This window comes from Micromys minutus (genome assembly GCF_963924665.1).
Source record: "Micromys minutus genome assembly, chromosome: 9".
Classification (NCBI taxonomy): Eukaryota; Metazoa; Chordata; class Mammalia; order Rodentia; family Muridae; genus Micromys; species Micromys minutus.
This window is the reverse complement of record NC_137978.1, coordinates 16022758-16043274: the sequence shown is the minus strand read 5'-3', so window position 1 is coordinate 16043274 and position 20517 is coordinate 16022758. Positions and strand designations below refer to the sequence as shown.

Below are 20517 nucleotides of genomic sequence, written 5' to 3'. Positions count from 1 at the left end.
AATGCTGTAGCTAGAGAGGGACAGGAAGGACCAGATCTCCCACTCTCAAGACCACAGGGCCAGTTCTCCCACTTGCTCAAGTGTCAGGAGAGGCAGGGGCATCTCTCCCTTACTCACAACTCCACATGGCAGAGGATTGATGGGACCATCTTTCCCATGATCACAGCCTCAGGCCAGCTCACCCATCTCACCCACAACTCATGTAATCAGGGCCAGCTCTACTGTAGTTTGTGAGCCACGTGTGGCACCTACTCTCCTGTTCTCCTGCTTCCAGGGACAGATTTCCCAGGATGCCCAGGTGAAGAGTGGGGCCTGTTCTGCCTAGCCTTCAGACATCAACATGGCTCCAGGAAGCAGCCCAGACCAGGGACGTCCACCTGGCCTTTGGTGTTAACAGACCCACACTGCTACAGGGTCATAGACCCAGACAGGAACTTTGATAACAGCACAGATCAGAACCTCAACCTTAGGTGGCATCACTGCTACTCACATCAGGTTGCTCCTCATTACCCTTGAGTTCTGCCTCTCTTCATTGTGCATACATCATTCTGTTGGTTCCTCTATCTCTCCATCACTTACTTGCTCATCTTAGCGGTACCCAGGACCTCTGTGTGTCTGGGGTTGTCTCAGGAGTGCTCTGCCCTACATTGCCATGTGGTACCAGACAGCGGTTATCTTAGGCTCACTCCCCACTTGTGTGGTACAGGGCTGGGGGTCGTCTCAGGGATAGTCTGCCTGCCTGGACCCTGTGGCACTGGACTAGTGATTGTGTCAGGCTTGCTCCCTGCCTAGACTGAAACAAAAGAACAATTTTCTGTTGTGTGAGTCATGTCTCTGTTGGTTGTAAGAGACCAAATTCATCTTGAACTAGTCTATGACAAAAGAGAAATATGTTGGTCCCTGGAATGTTGGGGAAGGACTAGGAATGAAACCATAGCAGGGTAAAGGGCAGCTGCATAGTGTTTGTCTTCAACTCTTGTTTCTGCTTTTCCTGCTGGTCCACCTTTTTTCTCTTTCATTGTAGATTGGCTCCTTAGCCATGGCAAGAAACATCACTCCCAACACTTTCCGAATCCTACCTCCTACATCCTTCACCACCAGTCATGAGCTTATTGGTGCTTTCTCTGGAGAGAATTAAACATTTACAGTAGATGATTGAATCTTCTTAGACTGAATACATCTCCAGTCTCTGGGCCAATCTAATAGTCTCTGAGGATGGTAAGGCTTTTCAAATTCATGACTATTTTCTTGGAAGCTCTTGAATTCCCAGAGAAGGAAGAATTCTCAAAGGGAAGACTGTGCAGTTTGTGAGTGAAGAGTAGACGGATAAACAACAGTTGTTCACTGGATTGCTTAAGTGATCCACGCAACACTGGCAGCTCATTATTTACAAGTTTTGAGAATATCCCTTAACTGTTTTAGGAAAATGAATTTTACAATACTTTATAATTCACCTGAAATCCTTTAGTATAAACAGTAAGCACCAGAAATTGAGAATTCTGGTTTCTTTTCTTCTTCTGTCTTTTCTTATAAGGACATAATTTAATTGAGACTGACTTCCAAGTTCAGAGGTTCCGTCCATTATTATGGAGTCTGGTTTCTTAAATCCTGTGCTCAACTCCACGGGGTCAAAAAACCAGGTAAGGCTAGAATAATCACTTTAAGAAAACGAAAATTCCGATCAAATTTGGATGAGAAAAATTATAAGTTAAGTATTTTTCTATATTGCTTTACTGCTGTTTATCTCTGCTGATTAAGTCTCAGCTGTTTAGATCACCGTACTATAACGATGGTGCAGTGATTATCCTGTTAGAATAAAAAATATCAACATATTTGTTTTCTGTTGCTGTGTGTCAATCAGAGACTTAGTGGTCTAGAATGCCCACCTTGTCTTACCTATCTTTGGGTTAGAAGCTTGGCACAGAGTGTGCATGGGTAGGAACTGCAGCTACTTCCTGGTCTTGGCCTTGGTACCTGTTCAATGGTCCCAGGTTAGCATCGTTCTTCATTTCCTTCTCATGCCCCACCCCCATCTTTATAAGACAGACATGGTCTTCAACCTTCATAATCTTCTTGTGCTTTTCTCTCTCTGACTCTCCTTTGTGCCATGTATTTTCTCACTTCTTATTCTATTAGCAAAAGACATCTTTAAGATACTATGTGGGCACTCGGACCTTCTGCCATGGGGAGCAGCGTGAGCCAGGGGTGGCCCAGCAGTGGTCCAGGGGCCCAGGATTGGTGAGGAGTCATTCCGACTAGCCGGGGTGCAGAGAGATCTCTGTGGAGAGAGCTCTGCCTAACGCGCAAAAAAAAAAGTGCGCTCCCCCGGTTCCCCCTCCCTGCCCCAGCTCTGTTCAGGGAACCTGTGACCCGGCATCGGGCTGTTCCCAGCCGGACCATGTAAAGTGCAGGGCGCGCACTCATACCGTCCGCCACAGGGAGCAGCGGTGAGCCAGCAGTGGTCCAGCGGTGGTCCAGGGACACCTGACGAGGCGCTTTCTGACCAGCCTGGGTACAGAGAGATCTCTGTAGAGCGCAAGAAAAGAGCAGTTCACAAGTCCCCCTCTCCACCCCAGCTCAGTTCAGGGAACCAGCAACCCGGCATCGACACAAGACTGACAACAACATGGCAAGAGGAAAGGGAAAGAACATACCCCAGGGAAACCAAGAAAACCTGGCAACACCAGTACCCAGCTCTCCCAAAACAGCAAACAGAGGAATATCAAACACTCCAGAAAAAGAAGACGCAGACCTGAAATCATACCTCAAGATGATGATAGAGATCCTTAAATAAGAATGGGAGGAAAAGCATAAAGAATAAGAAGCTTTTAAAGAGGAAACAAGAAAAACACTCAAAGAACTAGAGGAAAACAGAACCAAAGAGATGAAGGAATGGAAGAAGGAATTTAAAACGGAAATAGACACAATAAAGAAAACATTAAAAGAGACAATCCTAGAGATAGAAAACCTAAAAAAGAAATCAGGAGTCACAGATGCAAGCATTTCCAATAGACTACAAAAGATGGAAGAGAGAATCTTGGGGGCAGAAGACAACATTGTAAACATAGACAAAACAGTCAGAGAAGATGCAAAAACCAAAAAGCTCCTAACCCAAAATGTCCAGGAGATCCAGGACACAATGAGAAGACCAAACCTAAGGCTAATAGGAATAGAAGAGGGAGAAGAATATCAACTAAGAGGCACAGTAAATGTCTTCAACAAAATCATAGAAGAAAACTTCCCTACCCTTAATGAGATGACCATGAGCATAAAACAAGCCTACCGAACTCCAAATAGATTGGATCAGAAAAGAAACTCCTCCCGACACGTATTAGTCAAAACGCCAAGTGCCCAAAGTAAAGAAAAAATATTGAAAGCAGTAAGGGAAAAAGGCCATGTAACATATAAAGGCATACCAATCAGAAGCACACCCGATTTCTCAACAGAGACTATGAAAACTAGAAGAGCCTGGACAGACATCATGCAGACCCTAAGAGAGCACAGGTGCCAGCCAAAGTTGCTATACCCAGCAAAACTCTCAATCACCATAGATGGAGAGACTATAAGATATTCCAAGACAAAACTAAATTTACACAATATCTGACAACAAACCCAACACTACAACAAATTATAAGTAGAAAACCAATTACAACGAGGGGACTACATCCTAATAAAAACAAGAAAACTCCTAAGCAAGAAAACCAAAAGAAGAAAGAAATAGAGGCACAATTCAACCTCCAAAAGCAAAAATAGCAGGAAACTGAAACCACTATTCCTTGATATCTGTTAACATAAATGGACTCAATTATCCAATAAAAAGACATTGGCAATCAGACTGGATACATTAAAAAAAAAAAAACCCAGCAATTTGTTGCATACAAGAAACTCATCTCAGAGACAAAGACAGACACTATCTCAGAGTAAAAGGGTGGGAAAAAACCTTTCAAGCAAATGGCCCCAAGAAGCTGAAGTGGCCATTATAATATCGAATAAAGTAGATTTCAACCAAAAGTTATTTAAAAAGATAAGGAAGGACACTTTTTACTCATTACAGGGGAAATTTGTCAAGAGGAACTCTCAGTCCTTAACATATATGCTCCAAATACAAAAGCACCAATATTCATAAAAGAAACCCTACTAAAGCTCAAAAAATACATTGAGCCCCACACAATAATAGTGGGAGACCTCAATGCCACACTCTCACCAATGGACAGATCAGGGAAACAAAAAGTAAACAAAGATACTGTAAAACTAGCAGAGGTTATAAACCAACTGGAATTAATAGATATCTACAGAACATATCATCCTAAAAAAAAAAAAAAAAAAAAAAAAAAAGAATACACCTTCTTCTCAGCACCTCATGGCAGCTTCTCAAAAATTGACCCACATAATTGGTCACAAAAAAAGCCTCAATAGATATAACAAGATTGAAATACTCCCATGCATCCTCTCATATTACCATGATCTAAGGCTGGTCTTTAATAACAACAAAGACAACATAAGCCCACATACATATGGAAACTAAACAATGCTCTATTAAACGATAGCAGGGTCAAAAAAGAAATAAAGAAAGAAATCAAGGATTTTATACAATTCAATGAAAATTAAAACACAACATACCCAAACCTATGGGATGCAATGAAAGCAGTACTGAGAGGAAAACTCATAGCTCTGAGTGCTTCCAAAAAGAAACTGGAGAGAGCATACATCAGCAACTTGACAGCACAGCTGAAAGCTCTAGAACAAAAGGAAGCAGATACACCCAAGAGGAGTAGACAGCAAGAAATAATCAAACTTAGGTCAGAAATTGACCAAATAGGAACAAAAAGAACCACTCAAAGAATCAACAAAACCAAGAGCTGGTTCTTTGAGAAAATCAACAAGATTGATAAACCCTTAGCCAGATTAACTAGAGGGCAAAGAGAGAGTATCCAAATAACAAAATCAGAAAGAAAAGCACAGAAATAACAACTGAAACTGAGGAAATGCAAGAAATCATCAGATCATACTACAAAAGCCTATACTCAACAAAGCTGGAAACTCTGGAGGAAATGGATGAATTCCTAGACAGATACAAGGTACTAAAGTTAAATCAGGACCAGGTAAACCATCTAAATAATCCCATAACACCTAAAGAAATAGAGGCAGTCATCAAAAGCCTCACAACCAAAAAAGCCCAGGTTCAGATGGGTTTAGTGCAGAATTTTATCAGACATTTATTGATGACATAATACCAAATACTCTCCAAACTATTCCTCAAAATAGAATCAGATGGAAAACTACCTACCTTATTTTTTGAGGCTACAATAACCCTCATTCCTAAACCACACAGAGACCCTACAAGGAAAGAGAACGTCAGACTAATCTCACATATGAACATTGATGCAAAAATACTCAACAAAATCCTTGCAAACCGAACACATCAAAACGATCATTCACCATGATCAAGTAGGCTTCATCCCTGGCATGCAGGGATGGTTTAACATACAGAAATCCATCAATGTAATCCACCACATAAACAAACTCAAATAAAAAACCACATGGTCATCTCATTAGATGCTCAGAAAGCATTTGACAAAATTCAACACCCCTTCAAGTTAAAAATCTTTGAAAGAACAGGAATCCAAGACTCATACCTAAACATAATAAAGACAATATACAGCAAACCAACAGCCAACATCAAACTTATCAGTGGGAAACTTGAAGCAATCCCACTAAAATTAGGGACTCGACAAGGCTGCCCACTCTCCCCCTACCTATTCAACATAGTACTGGAAGTTCTGGCCGGAGCAATTAGACAGTAAAAGGAAATCAAAGAGATACAAATTGGAAAGGAAGAAGTAAAAACATCACTATTTGCAGATGACATGATAGTGTACTTAAACGACCCCACAAATTCCACCAGAGAACTCCTATAGCTGATAAACAAGTTCAGCAAAGTGGCTGGATATAAAATTAACTCAAACAAATCAGTAGTCTTCCTATATTCAAAGGACAAACATGTGGAGAAAGAAATTAGTGAAAAGATACCCTTCACAATAGTCACAAAACCATGAAATACCTTGGTGTGACTCTAACTAAACAAGTGAAGGACTTGTATGACAAGAACTTCAAACCTCTAAAGAAGGAAATTGAGGAAGATCTCAGAAAATGGAAAGATCTCCCATGCTCATGGATTGGAAAGATCAACATTTTAAAAATGGCCATCTTACCAAAAGCAATCTACAGATTCAATGCAACCCCCATCAAAATTCCAACACAGTTCTTCATGGAATTGTAAAGATCAATGTGCAATTTCATATGGAACAACTAAAGACCTAGAATAGCAAAATCCATCCTCAACAACAAGAAAACATCTGCAGGAATCACTATCCCTGACCTCAAGCTATATTACAAGGCAATTGTGCTGAAAACTGCATGGTACTGGTACAGAAATAGGCACATGGATCAATGGAATAGAATAGAAGATCCAGAAATGAGCTCTCACGTATATGGTAACCTGACTTTTGACAAAGGAGCTGTAAATATTTAATGGAAAAAGGACAGCCTATTCAACAAATGCTGTTGGTCCAACTGGCACTCAGCATGCTGAAGAATGAAAATAGACCCTTTCTTATCTCCTTGTACAAAGCTCAAGTGCCAGTGGATCAAAGATCCTCACATTAAACCAGGTACACTGAAACTATTAGATGAAAAAGTAGGGAAAACCTTAGAACACATAGGCACAGGAGAAAATTTCCTGAACAGAACACCAATGGCTGGAGCTCTAAGGTCAAAGATTGACAAATGGGACTTAATGAGATTGCAAAGTTTCTGTAAGGCTAAAGACACTGTCAAGAAAAGAAAACGGCAGCCAACAGAGTGGGAAAAGATATTTACTAACCCCTGATCAGATAGAGGCCTAATATCCAAGGTATACAAAGAACTCAAAAAGCGAGACACCAGAGAATCAAACAACCCTATTAAAAAATGGGGTACAGACCTAAACAAAAAGTTCTCAATCGAGGAATATCGAATGTCTGAGAAACTTCTAAGGAAGTGCTCAACATCCTTAGCCATCAGGGAAATGCAAATCACAACCACCCTGATTCCACCTCACACCAGTCAGATTGGCCAAGATCCAAAACTCAGATGACAGCAGGTGCTGGCAAGGATGTGGAGAAAGAGGAACACTTCTCCACTGTTGGTGGGGTTGTAAACTGATAGAACCACTCTGGAAATCAGTCTGGCACTTCGTCAGAAAAATAAACATAGTACTACTTGAAGACCCAGTTATTCCACTTTACCCCAGAGAAGCTCCAACTTACAACATAGATACATGAATCACAATGTTCATTGCAACTCTATTTATAATATCCAGAAGCTGGAAAGAACCCAGATGTCCTTCAGTAGATGAATGGATACAAAATTGTGGTACATTTACACAATGGAGTACTACTCAGCTATCAGAAACAACGACTTTATGAAATTCCTAGGAAAATGGATGCATCTAGAGAATATCATCCTGAGTGAGGTAACCCAGTCACAAAAGAACAGACATAATATACACTCACTGATAATGGAATACTAACCCCAGAAAGCTCTGAACATCCTAGAAACAACTCACAGACTGTGTCAAGTTCAAGAAAAAAAAAAGAATATATTTTAATTAAAATAGAACTGTATCTCATCCACCTTTCCTTCCTACAACTCCTCCCAGTTTCTCTCCCATTCCCTCAAACTAATACCCTCTTTTCCTATATTATTGTTACATATATACATGTGTGTATGTATATGTACCCAAAAATACTTAATTAAAACCTTAAAAATGTTAAACAAAATAAAGCAGATTGTGGGTTCCAAAAAAAAAAAAAAAAAAAAAAAAAAAAAAAAAAAAAAAAAAAAACTACGTGATTAGGATACATCCAATGGATAATCTCATTAAACAGTGAGATGTGGTATGTAGTATCTACCTTTATTACTACACTGGACCTGGGGTCAGAGAGATGGCTCAGCTTTCAAGAGCACCGGCTTATCTTCTGAAGCACGGGCTGGAAGATCTAGAGGACCTTAAGTCCTAGCACCTAAGTGGCAGATCCCATCTGTGTGTAACTCCAGGCCCAGTGGGATCAGATGTCTTCTGGCCTCCACAGTCGTCAGGGACATATGTGCTGTGTAGACTTGCATACATGCAAGCACAACACTTATAAATACTTCACTGGGTCTCTGTTTAAATTTAATGTGATAATATACCATACATTCAATTAATTTACACAAACATATCTTTTTGGGTCTTCAAAATTTCACACACTGGAGGATGCTGAAGGAATAGTAAATCTAAATTACTGCTTTTTACAATGAATGCATTTCTATTGATTGAAAATAAATAACATTAAAAATATCAACTTTATTTTTCACTTGTTCTTTGATTTAAAAATAAAAATAGAGTCCCCTTAAAAAGATCCTGGACATCCATGAGGGAGGAAACCCATGCATGGCAGTAGGTCCAGTACACAAGCTAAGACCCCCACACTGCCTTCTGTCTTTCTATTTTACCTCTCCTTGCTCCACCATACCACACAGCCTTTCCCGGAAGAGCTGTCTGAACAGGATATAATTTGCTGATATTCTTCTACCATAGAGGAAGGTTGCATAATTAGACCTTCACCCTCTGAACCTAATCGAAGCACAGCCCACAGGATTAAAGGGAGGGACGACTGGTGGAGAGAATGGATGGGAAGGAGGAGGAATTTGACCCCATTAGCACATGGAATGGCAGCTATGGAGTTTCTGAGTGACTTAAGATTTGCAGAAAATGTCGTTCACTGTGGTGTGGGATGGGATGAAAGGCACCTCAGCTATGGCTATACTTCTGAGTAAATAAACACTGGAAAGAAAAAATACAAAAAACATGTGAGCGTGTATATGAATCAAAGTATCCCTCCCTGTTGTCCCACCCAAGAAAAGACCTTTAATCTCTAAGAAAGGTTTGGACTGAATGTAGCATTAGATATGAAAAATAAAACGTTAGACATTGATTGCTGCCACCTTTGTCACCCCACTAACAACCATTTCTGACATGAGGGAAATTTAGTACAAATCTCCATCATACTTGGGTCAGAACTCTCTTATGATCACCCATGACATATTCCTTTTCAGTCTTGGACCAATTATCTTAAATGTATTAAATAATCTAATTTTAGTGTGCCTTAAATAATATATTTCTGCAGGATTGAGATGACAGGAAAGCAAAAACAGAAAGAAAAAATAAGATTGTAAGATTTAAATTCCAAGGAAGTTTGACTGAAGTCCTTAAAGCAAAGGGTCCAACACACACAGACACACACACACACAGACACACACAGACACACACACACACACACACACACACACACACACACACACACAAACACCAGATTGTTGGAGAAACAATGAATCCTCCAGGATGATGTGTCCTATTTAACTTGGGAAATCACCAAGAAAATCACAAATATATGTATATATTGATCTGGATTCTAAATGTCTAATTTTCAGTGTCCAGCAAATGGTGATTACTGGTTCCACACGGAGAGATACAGAGAACAAAGGATCTCTTTAGGATGCACCAAAGCTTGTGATTTCCTAATGGATGAATTGGACACTAACCATTCTGAGTCACAAGGATTCTTTTCCCCTGGCAGCTTGGAGCTAAGCTAGAAGATTTATATTAATTGCCTGTGACATGTTTGTGTCGGTTCCTTGCTAGTCCATTTAAGGGGAGGGATGTGGAGAACACATTTCTTAGAATGGCCACAGACTGTCCATATGAGGACTCGGAGACATGTAAGGTACAGTGTGGAACAGGAGCGTGGTCCTGGAAGACTGGATCAGATGGCCACTCTCTGGTCTCTTGAGAGTGAGGGAGATTTACACTGTTTTTTGTTTGTTTGTTTTACATCTAGTATATTGACAGGAAAACAACAACAACCAACAGCAACCCAGGGATTTAGAGGGAGATGGTGTGAAGAGACAGTGAAGCAGAAAGAGAACTTTTAGCCATTTCCCCAAACCTCCCACCCATGTCTCCCTCTGAGTTTACTTTGGTTCCCACTTTGCAGAGTGTCCTCATTCTGTAGTGAGGGCAAGGGCAAGTGAGAGCCATCGAGGGTGGGGTGGGGGGAGGGGGCTGCTCTCATTAAGGTCCCTGCCAAGTCATTTCTAGATGGTTATCTTTATGCCACAAGCACTTGGAATTCCTGGTGATTTTCCATGGTAAACAGGGCACATCTTCCTAGAGGGCTCATTTATTTCTCCAACCATCTGAAACGAAAGTTGTTTGCATGTGTTGGAACACCAAATTCATTGGAACTTTGAAAATAAAGCACAAGGTTTTAGAGATCCAGGCATTTTAGATTCCAGTTTTCATTCCCCACTGAGTGCTATTACTCACTTTTCAGTTTTGCCTCATTACAAAAAGTGTGCAAAGGATTATCCAAGGCATTAGAGTGTATATGACATTCCCTTACCCTTCAGTCTCTTTCTAAAACTGGACTAGTTAGTACAGAAGATTGTTGTGTTCTTACCATTTTACAGCTCTCTGAGGATATCACTCCATGCAGTATAAGACTAAAGGCAATCAGAGTTCCTCAGGAGAAAGACCTTCATGTAGGTATGATGACCGTGGACTGTTTCTTGGATACTTTAGTGAGTGCCTGCTATGGAGTAGATGTTGTTCTGGAAATGTGATGCTATGGTGAATAGAAAATCTCCTTCTGTGTCACTGGGAGATGGAAGGGGGAAGAGGGTTAGAAAAGACGAATATGAACACAATTCATTCTTCTCTTTTTGAGATAATGTTTTACTAGCTCTGGCTAGCCTAGAACTCAGTATGTAGGCCAGGCTAACCTGTAACTCACAGAGATTCACCTGTTTTTGCCTCCAGAATGCTAGGCTTAAAGGCATGTACCAGTATGCCCAGCACAATGCATTGTTTTTTTTCCCATTTTTATTATTTTTCTCCATCCATCCATCCATCCATCCATCCATCCATCCATCCATCTATCCATCCATCCATCCATTCATCCATCCATCTGTCCATCCATTCATTCATTCACTTTATATCCCTTTCCTCCTAGCACCCACCTCACAAGCCTCATCCCCCTTTTTCTCCCTCCCCTTTTCCTCTGACAAGGGGGAGGCCTCCCTGAGTACCAACCTACACTGGCACAACAAATTATTGCAGGAGGTGGCTACTTCAAGCTCCATATCCCCTATTGCTAGGAGTCTGATCTAGAGTCACCCCCATAGACTCCCAGGAGCCTCTCCCATCCCAGGTCTCTGGCATGTCTGAGAGATTCTAACCTCCCCACCCCACCCCATCCCCCCACCTGCGTTGAGCTTCCATTCACAGTTCCTCGATAAGGGCAAAGCACTACTCTAGGAGTTAGAACACGCCACCTCCCATACCCACTGCCTTTCCATCCATCGCACCCATTCCAGGGTCCTTCTCTTCTGTAGGCATTTCTGTCCCTACAACATCAGCTGTAGTTAGCAAGGAGGTTACCCCGGCAGCATCCAGTGAAGCAGCTCTTCCAACCTTTGTTGGATCAATGATTCCCTTTTCTACCGTGCTCAAGAAAATCTCTGAATATAGCATCATAACCAGCTTCTGAAGAACTCTGCAGAGTTTTTTCAGCTATCAAAGATCCTTCACCACCTACATTCTTATCATAGTCATTGCAGGAATTTTGAGTGCTCTTTTAATAATTTCTTTTTTTTAAAACTTTATTTTAAAAAACAAAGATAAAAGAAAAAAATTTAAACATTTTTGCATAAATGTATAAAAATACAGTTGTGTCAGTGCTTGGCTTTTTTTTTTCATTTTTTTTAAGGTTTGATACTCTGCATTAAGGTCTTACTAGTTACAATGAGCAAAAAGTACATGTAAAACAGAATGTAACCCGGAATTAGTCAACGTTTTCTTGGTGTGTAAGGATTGAGCATAATGTCTTTTTTTTTTGTTTGTTTGTTTGTTTTCTTTTCTTTTATTCTTTTTTTTTATAAAACAACTTTATTTTACAAAACAAAGATAAATGTACAGATTTTAAACATTTTTTTGCTTAAAATTATACATTTTTGTCAGTACTTTTTTTTCAGATTTTAACATAATTTTTACATAAAACTATATGAATATATTTTTTTAGTCAGTACTTGATTTTTTTCAAGGTTTGATTGTATGCCTTGAAAACTTAATAGTTACAATGAGCTAAAGTACATGTAAAACAAAATGTAACATGGAAATAGTTAAAGTTTTCTTGTTTTGTAAATATTTTTTGTTTTGTTTTGTTTTCTTTATTTCTTGGACTTCATACAGTCTGTGAGTTGTTTCTGGGGGAGTGCAAGCCTCTGGGGTTAGCATCCCACTATCAGTGACTGCATATTATGTCTGTTCTTTTGTGACTGGGTTATCTCACTCAGGATGATATTCTGTAGATGCAGCCATTTTCTTAAGAATTTCATAAAGTCATTGTTTCTGGTGGGTGAGTAGTACTCCATTGTGTAAATGTACCACAATTTTTGTATCCATTCATCTACTGAAGGACATCTGGGTTCTTTCCAGCTCCTGGCTATTATAAATAGAGCTGCTATGAACATTGTGGTGCATATATCTTTGTTGTGTACTAAGGTGTCTTTGGGGTATATGCCCAGAGATGGAATAGCTGGATCTTTAGGTAGTACTATGTCCAATTTTCTGAGGAATCCCCAGACTGATTTCCAGAGTGGTTTTATCAGTTTATAACCCCACCAACAGTGGAGAAATGTTCTGCTGTCTCCGCAACCTCGCCAGCATCTGCTGTCATCTGAGTTTTGGATCTTGGCCAATCTGACTTAATAATTTCTATACCCATTTTTCTGATCTCCATTAGCTGGCTTTAATGAATCCAAGGCTGGGATGCACCACAGCAGAGCACAGCCCCCTGTGAGAAAAGTTACCTTCTTCAACAGCCGCCCTTGTAGCACTGAGAGCATCTGTAGCTCTGTCTTTCTTCTCATTCACTTCCACACCACTTGTCCTTCCCACCTTCAGCACAGAGACTCCATCTGAAAGTTCAGCAAGTCACTCGTCCAGCTTTTCCTTCTCATATTCACTAGTTGTGATGTCTAGCTCCTCAGGGATTTCTTGAATACATTTTTTCAATGTGAGCTTGTCACCTTTTACTTTCAAAAACATGGTGTCATCTTTGTTAACAGTGATCTCTCCAACTTTTCCTAAGTCATGAGCTTGAACATCTTTAAGATTTAGATTCAACAGAACCCAGGCATCTTGGAATTCACATTTTTGACCATTTGGTGTGTTAATAAAACATGGGGAAATATATCCTTTATCAAACTACATTTCAATGATTTCTAGCTCCTCATTCAGGGTTTTTCTATCCTTCACTGCGATGACTCCCTTTCTTCCAGCATTTTTCATTGCATCAGAAATGATGGTCCCAATGTCTTTGTCTCCATTTGCAGAAACTGTAGCCATCTGAGCAATTTCTTCAGTGGCTGTCACAAGTTTAGATTGTTTCTTAAGTTCAGCAGTTACAGCATCAACAGCCAACACTACACCTCTCTGGATTTCCACTGGATTAGCTCCTTTGCTGATCTTCTCAGAGCCCTCCTTGGCAATAGACCGTGCCAGAACAGTGGCTATGGTGGTGCCATTCCCAGCCTCTTTGCTTGTGTTATTGGCAACATCCTGAGCAAGTTTATCCCCTGTGCTTTTGTATGTCCCCTTTAAATCAATCGACTTTGCAACAGTGACCTTTGTCACTTTGAGACTTCCCCAACTCTGCTGAATAATCACTGCTCTTCCCCTCTGCCCCATTATAACAGCTAGATCATCTGCTGATCTGCTGAAAGGTCTACACTTTGAAATGTTAATGCTCAAGCATCTGCACCAAATTGTACATCTTTGGCACAGTTCCGAGTGAGATGCAGCGCCAGGTGCCCAGGACACTGGTCTCATCTGGCAAAGGACTGTGGGTAGTCAAAGCCAGCTGCCAGTGAGGACTGAACTTGTTTTTTGTATGTTGGAAGTAGAACCTCATGCATGCTAAGCAGATATAGAGCTCAGGCTTCACTGGCATTACATATCATGACATTCTGCTCATTTATAATGTAATCCACTTTAGTCTCAAACACAGGGAAGCATTCATAGAGTTGAAACAGCCCATTAAAATGGCATTTAAGGAGACACAAAGTTAAGTATGCCGAAACAGTGTTCCTCTGATGTAGGAATTAGAAGTGAGGCAGGAGACTTCACCTGGGAAATGAAGATTAAGTCCTTGGTGCCATGAGAAAAGAAGTAAAGTAGGGAAGACAAAAATGGAGATTGCTCACTCATTTGTAAATTGCAGGAAGAGGCGGGTTACAGTTCATAGCACCTCAAACCTCCGGATGATTGGTCTTAATGGATGAACCACACAAATAGGAAAAAACAAAAAACAAAGCAGGGAGTGACTCAGCACTAGCTCCCTCCGGCTGCTTTTTGCCTGGCATGACCTCTGCTGTTGTCCTTGGACCTTGCTTCCCTCCTCCTCTGTCACCGTGGAGGAACAGGAAGGAATGTTTATTAACAAGGCTGGCTGGGGTCACACCCAAAGCAATATCAGAGTTTTACCTCTCCTGGGCCTGGGAAGAGGTCCAAAGATCAAGGGCAGCTCCCGGTTAGTATGAGGCAAGAAAAAACCCCAGAGAAACACACTGCCTGTTTTTTTTTTTTTTTTTTTTTCTGAGTCTTGACAGAAGGTCTGCTGGCTGTGATTTCATCCATTCCTCCTGGCCATTCTGAGGCTTGTAACAGGTCACGAGGACCATAATCCCCAAGGAGCTTTGCCCAAGATAATGGAAGAGCAATGGTTGGATCCTGCTTTGACTCTCAGGATGGTGTCTTGGTGGCAGATGTCTGTAATAGTCTCTTATCAATGACCTTTCTTCCCCTTCTATCTCCCAGTACAGTCACGTACTCAGATCTTAGCAGCTCTGGTGATGGGTCACACCTTATGTGCTTGAGAGGTAAGGGGAGAAAAGAGAGCAGAGAGGAAGAAAAGATGGAGAATGGGGTGGGGGAGGGGCGGGGGGAGACACAGACACAGAGACACAGAAAGAGACAGCGCAACACACAGAAGTAGAAACAGAGGGGAACAGAGAGATAGAGACACAGAGAGACAGTGAGCAAGGGAGATTGTTTTTAAATATTTTTGGTATTGTTTCTTGCCTCACCAAATAGGGAGGAGGGGTACAAAAACTAACATCTTGCTCTGAAGTGTATGAACCAGCCCAGCGGGTGCCACCCTGTGTGAAAATTTCAGATGCCTATAAGCCACTTGAGACAGTAAGGCTCCTGCCTTTCTGTTCTCATTTCTTATCAGTCCTTGGCTTGCCGAGGAAAAATGCCCAGAAAGAAGAAAGCACGTCATGGTTTCAAGAGGACAGTAGATTTGTGAACTGCAGAAATAAATGGGTACAGGTCCTCGCTTAGGCCTTTCCTTCAGCGTCCCTTCTTAATAGCTATGCACATTGCAGTCAGACCCTTGTATCAGAACAGTGAAACCTAATCCCCTAAATCTGTGCATCGTGTTAGGTCAGTGGTCAGTGCCGTTCTGCCTGTGTGGTCTGTGATCCCACTGTAAGCAAGTGTCCCTGGAATTAACCGGCGAGGCCACCAGTCCTTGTGTCTGTTTTCATTACAGCGGCTGACTAATACAGAACTGCTTAAGTGGGTCAGGGAATTCATGAAAATGATTTGTTTAAACAATTCCCATTTATTGGCACTTGCCGAGACTATGGCTGCCTTCCAGAGGCAAACAGAAACTGCGAGGCAGTACGTAGCCACTGGGAGAGTGAGAATTCTTATCCCCCCCGCGCCCCCCCCCCCGCCCGTGACATTTGGAAAGTTACCCAACATTTCTGTGCTTCAGCTCCTTCATTGAATATGGGTATAGTAATTGTGCTTACCTCATAAAATCGTGAGACCCTAAGGCAGTAATGCACCTTATTCTCTATGGGGCTTGAGAAAGTGTCTATTCTGCCGATGGAGAAGATAGTAGGCATGCATCTTTAACACGGAACTATGATTTTGCTTATTCAAGGTCAAGTATCCTAGTTTAATGGGGTTCCTGGATTGCAAGACTGTAGCTCTATTGCTCCCTCCTCTCCATGCTGCTTCCCTTGAAGAGGCACGTATGCTCCAGTCCAGTGGCTGAGAACCTCATGGCAACGAATACCATGCTGACTTCAGGCTCATGAGATCGTGCTCTGGGATCCATCAAGTTGAGGGAAAAGAGGGAGGAAGAAGAAGGAAAAATAAGTCCACAGTTACTCCCCAAATGTCTTCCAAAAACGGGTCACCTCCCAGAGCCTTCTCTCTGCTGTTCTGTGGCTGTGTTAGAACCATCACTGTTGCTGAGCTGTCCCAGTCAATTTCCAGGTAGACTTGCCAAGTATGGTCACAGCAGGGCACCTTTGAAATACTAGACTTTCGGCCTAAAGCTTTGAAGATGTTTGCCAGACTGAGTCAGTCATGTTTTTTTGCTTTTTGATATTTTTATTGGATATATTTTATTTACATTTCAAATGTTATCCCCTTTCCCGGTTTCCTTTTCAGAAACCCCCTATTCCATCTCTCCTCCCCCAGCTTCTATGAGGGTGCCTCTCCAATCACCCACACACTCCTGCCTCCCCACCCTGACATTCCCCTACACCGGGGCATGCAGACTTGGCAGGACCAGGTTTCTCTTCCCATTGATGCCCAACAAGGCCATCCTCTGCTACACATGTCATGGTTGAAGGACATTTCTCTTTATGGGCCAGTTGTTCCTAATAAAGTGAATTCCCTTACCACACATGGCCTTGGTAACACCGCTCAGGCAGAGAGCTCCTCAGGCTTGAAGTTCAGTGGCCAAGTTCAAACGATCCAGCTTCAGAAGGGCTCAGATCTCACCTGGAACTCGAAACTGTGCTTAGCTAGCTGTTCTCAGATCCTGCTTTTGAAGTTAATAGCTTATGGTCTTGGGCACTAACTTTAAACCTCCCTGAGGAATTCATCTCTGAAATACAGGCAATAAAACCTTTCACGTAGGTTATTGTGAGGCCTCAATAAGATTTATATTATAACAATTTCTACTGTAGATGTCCCACACACATGAGTGCCCTTGTTTTATTCTTTTCCTATTTCTTTTCTCGGTTTCTTAGAGTCACATGAGAGCCCTGCTTTCTCAGTGCTAGGCCAGTCTGTCAAAAGCCAGTCAGCCACTGGCATGGCATAAGCTACCTGTATGTGTTTTGATGACCTGTGAGTCGGCCACTGTCAGCATTTATATTTTGCCTTATGCTGGTCATCTGCAGCAGACCTTTAGGTAAGTGGAGAACATGGGAAATCATAAGTGTCTCCCAGTGAGTCACTGCATGTCAGGTGCTTTTTAGGATGTTGAGGGCTCTGTGATTATGTGGTGATACCTAGGTCTTTTCCTTCCCATTTTACACACTAGAGAAATGAAACACAGGAATATGAAAGGCAATTTCCCAAGCATATAAATCAAGGGTAGGGCAGAGCCAGACTAGAATCTGTCCAAGCCTAATTTCCTGCCTAAAAAATTATCATTAATATTTAAAAATATCAAAATTGCATTCTAATAATGGTTGATGTGTAGATGAACAACACTTCACAATGACAGGCTCTCATACACTTCTTCTGGGGTTTCCTCTATGATCCATTCCTTCTCATCATCATTTCCAGCACGGAGACAAAGGTGCAGTTTCTACATGGTACAGGCTGATGTAGACATAGCCCATGCATTACTAGCCGCCCTAATAGCCACCTTAGGTTGCAGTAACTGTTACCCTTATTCTACTATTGAAGAAACAGAAGCCTGGAGGTGTAGTGCTACTCTGAAGTGGCTAAAATTTAACCCAAGGACTTTGTTTCTAGGAAAAAAACCCAACATATATAATACAGAGACATATTACAAAAATAAAGCTGACTGGGGTTAAAGTACCAGCCATGACTTTTTTCTTGTTCAATAAGGAATAATTACCACTATCTTGCTGGACTGGTCATTGCTGGAGTTTAGAGGTGTCACAGCTGGGTAAGACTTTTAATTACTTCACTCAATATGGTATTTCCTGGCTCCACAGTCAGAATACAGCTACTTAAAAATAAATAAAACGAATTGCTCTTTTCTCTGGCAGCTTGCATGGCATCTTCTGCTACTTGGATGCCAGTCCTCAAGGAGGAGGCTTTCAGGTCATTTCCAGCTTTTTCCCCTCAGTTCTGTGTTTGAAACTTGTGGTGCCTTCAGCATCAGGGACTTGCCTTCAACTTTGGGTGGTAATTAGGAGAACAGCTATAGCCTAGATTATTTGGGGAGCATTTTGGACTACTGTGATGAACAACTTAGAAGGAGGTTTCTCATACCTAGTCTTGGGGTTTTGCTTCATAATCTGGCTATGGCTTTTGTGGGGAGTATTATTACCCAAAAGTGGTAATACTTTATTTATGTTATGTACCTATACATACACACACATGTACCTACATGTATTATATGTAATTTAAGGTAACTATACAACAATATGGTTTCCTAGGGCCTTTTTCAAGCATCCTTAGTGCTATTTACCCATTCCTACTTTCCCTTCGTATTGCCTCCCTCCTTCCTCCCTACTGAAGCCCTATTTTCTGTTTTTACCATTTCCCCTTTATATCACTTTAATTCTGCGATTCTCTTCCATGGAGTTACACTCCTGATCGACAGTCTCTTCCTTTTCTGGTTTCTGTGGTTTCTCCAGGTTATATACTCACCTCTAAAGATCTGGAGCGAGGAACCACGGCTGAGAGAGAACCTTCAGTGTTTGTCTTTCTGCATCTGGGTTACTTCACTCAATATGGTATTTCATAGTTCCACAAAACAGAGTACAGATACTTTAAAAATATATAAAAAAAGAAACAAGCTCTTATAAAAAAAAAACTTAACTGAGCACAGCTCTCTTTTTATGCTGTGGTACAGTGACACTTTTTCGTAATTTTTAAACTAAGCCTTTGAGATTAATAATGCACATTACTGTTGCACATTAAACGTACGGATTGTACAGGAGAAAACAGTGCTGACATCATTCAGTTTTGTATCCTGCTACTTTGTTGAAAGGGTTTATCAGTTTTTAGAGGGTTTTCTTGGTGGAGTCTTTAATGTCACATGTATAGAATAATGTCATCTTCGAATAATGATAGTTGGACTTTCTCTTTTACTATTCATATCACTTCTCTATTCTTCTCTTGTCTTACTGCACTAGCCAAGAGTTCAGACACGATCTGGAGTAGGAGTACAGACAGCAGACATATGTGCCTTGCCCTAATCAGGAATGCTTCGATTAGAATGCTTCAATGTCCCCATTTAGTGTGACATTGGCTTTAGGCTTGTTGTAGATAGCTTTTGTTATATGGATTTATGTTCCCTCCATCCCTACCCAGTCCATGACTTTTTTCATGAAGGGATGTTAAATTTTGTCAAAGGCTTTGGTATGTATTTATTGAGATAATCACGTGATTCTATCTTTGAGTCTATCTGTGTATGTTAGAGACAACATAAATGGATTTGTCTTTGTTTAACTGTGGAATGACGTCAACTTGGTCATGATGAATGTTCTTTCTGATGTGATCTTGAATTTAGTATATTCGTATTTATTGATATTTGTTTACATCTATGTTTATTAGGAAGACTGGTCTGTACTGTGTGTGTGTGTGTGTGTGTGTGTGTGTGTGTGCATGTGTGTGTGTGTGTGTGTGTGTGTGTGTACGTGTGTGTTTATCTGAATTTGACAACCAAAGTAGAGTGGACATAGGTGTGGGAAACTCTCCATGAGTTTTATGACAGACAGCAGGACTGGGAGGTGAGGAGAACAAGTTTTCACCAAAACACTTAAGATGTGTCTTCTATAGCCAAGCTGATGAAAGAAAGAGTAACAGGTAAGAGTCCGGTAGAAGGGCTGGGAGAGAGTTTTCTCTGAAAGATAAGGAGCAGATGAAGAGAGGCCTCCAGGGCAGAGGGGCAGGTTGGCAGATGCTGCTCTGGGGATGGTCCCAGGCCCAGAGATGAGAGCACTGAGAAAATAAACTTACAAAGAGAGAAAAATCACAGGAAGTACAGCTCTGAGAGACAAAGGCCAGAGAGAGGAGACTATTATTAGTACTTAAAAAGTATACTGTGTGTCAAAGGGAAGAGGCTTATCTGTGTCACTGTAAGGGACAGAATGAGAAGAGATGGCCGCAACTAGGGAAAGTTTTAAACCAAGTGGAGATCTTGTCACGATCAACTCAGAATGTCAGCACATTGTTCTGCAGTAATACATTTTTTGGTCACTATTAACAGGAATGTTAGGTGGACAGTTATTTGCTTGAAATGATGTAAAGAACAAAAACCTATAGAACAATAAGAATTGTGTAAGTTTCCGTTCTAAGATCTATGAATGTATCATTTGCATATGCAAGCATACAAGCTGATAATCGCTGGCCTTGTGCCA

The 20517-nt window shown here is 41.2% G+C and overlaps 1 pseudogene across 1 annotated transcript; it reads right to left on the bottom strand.

Annotated features, from left to right (window-relative positions):
• Window positions 1-11401: 11401 nt before the first annotated feature.
• LOC308424191 (60 kDa heat shock protein, mitochondrial-like) lies at window positions 11402-13987 on the bottom strand (annotated as a pseudogene). The gene is made up of 2 exons: window positions 12863-13987; window positions 11402-11732 (listed from the first exon to the last, which is right to left on the bottom strand). The product of its transcript is annotated as a 60 kDa heat shock protein, mitochondrial-like (transcript).
• Window positions 13988-20517: the final 6530 nt, after the last annotated feature.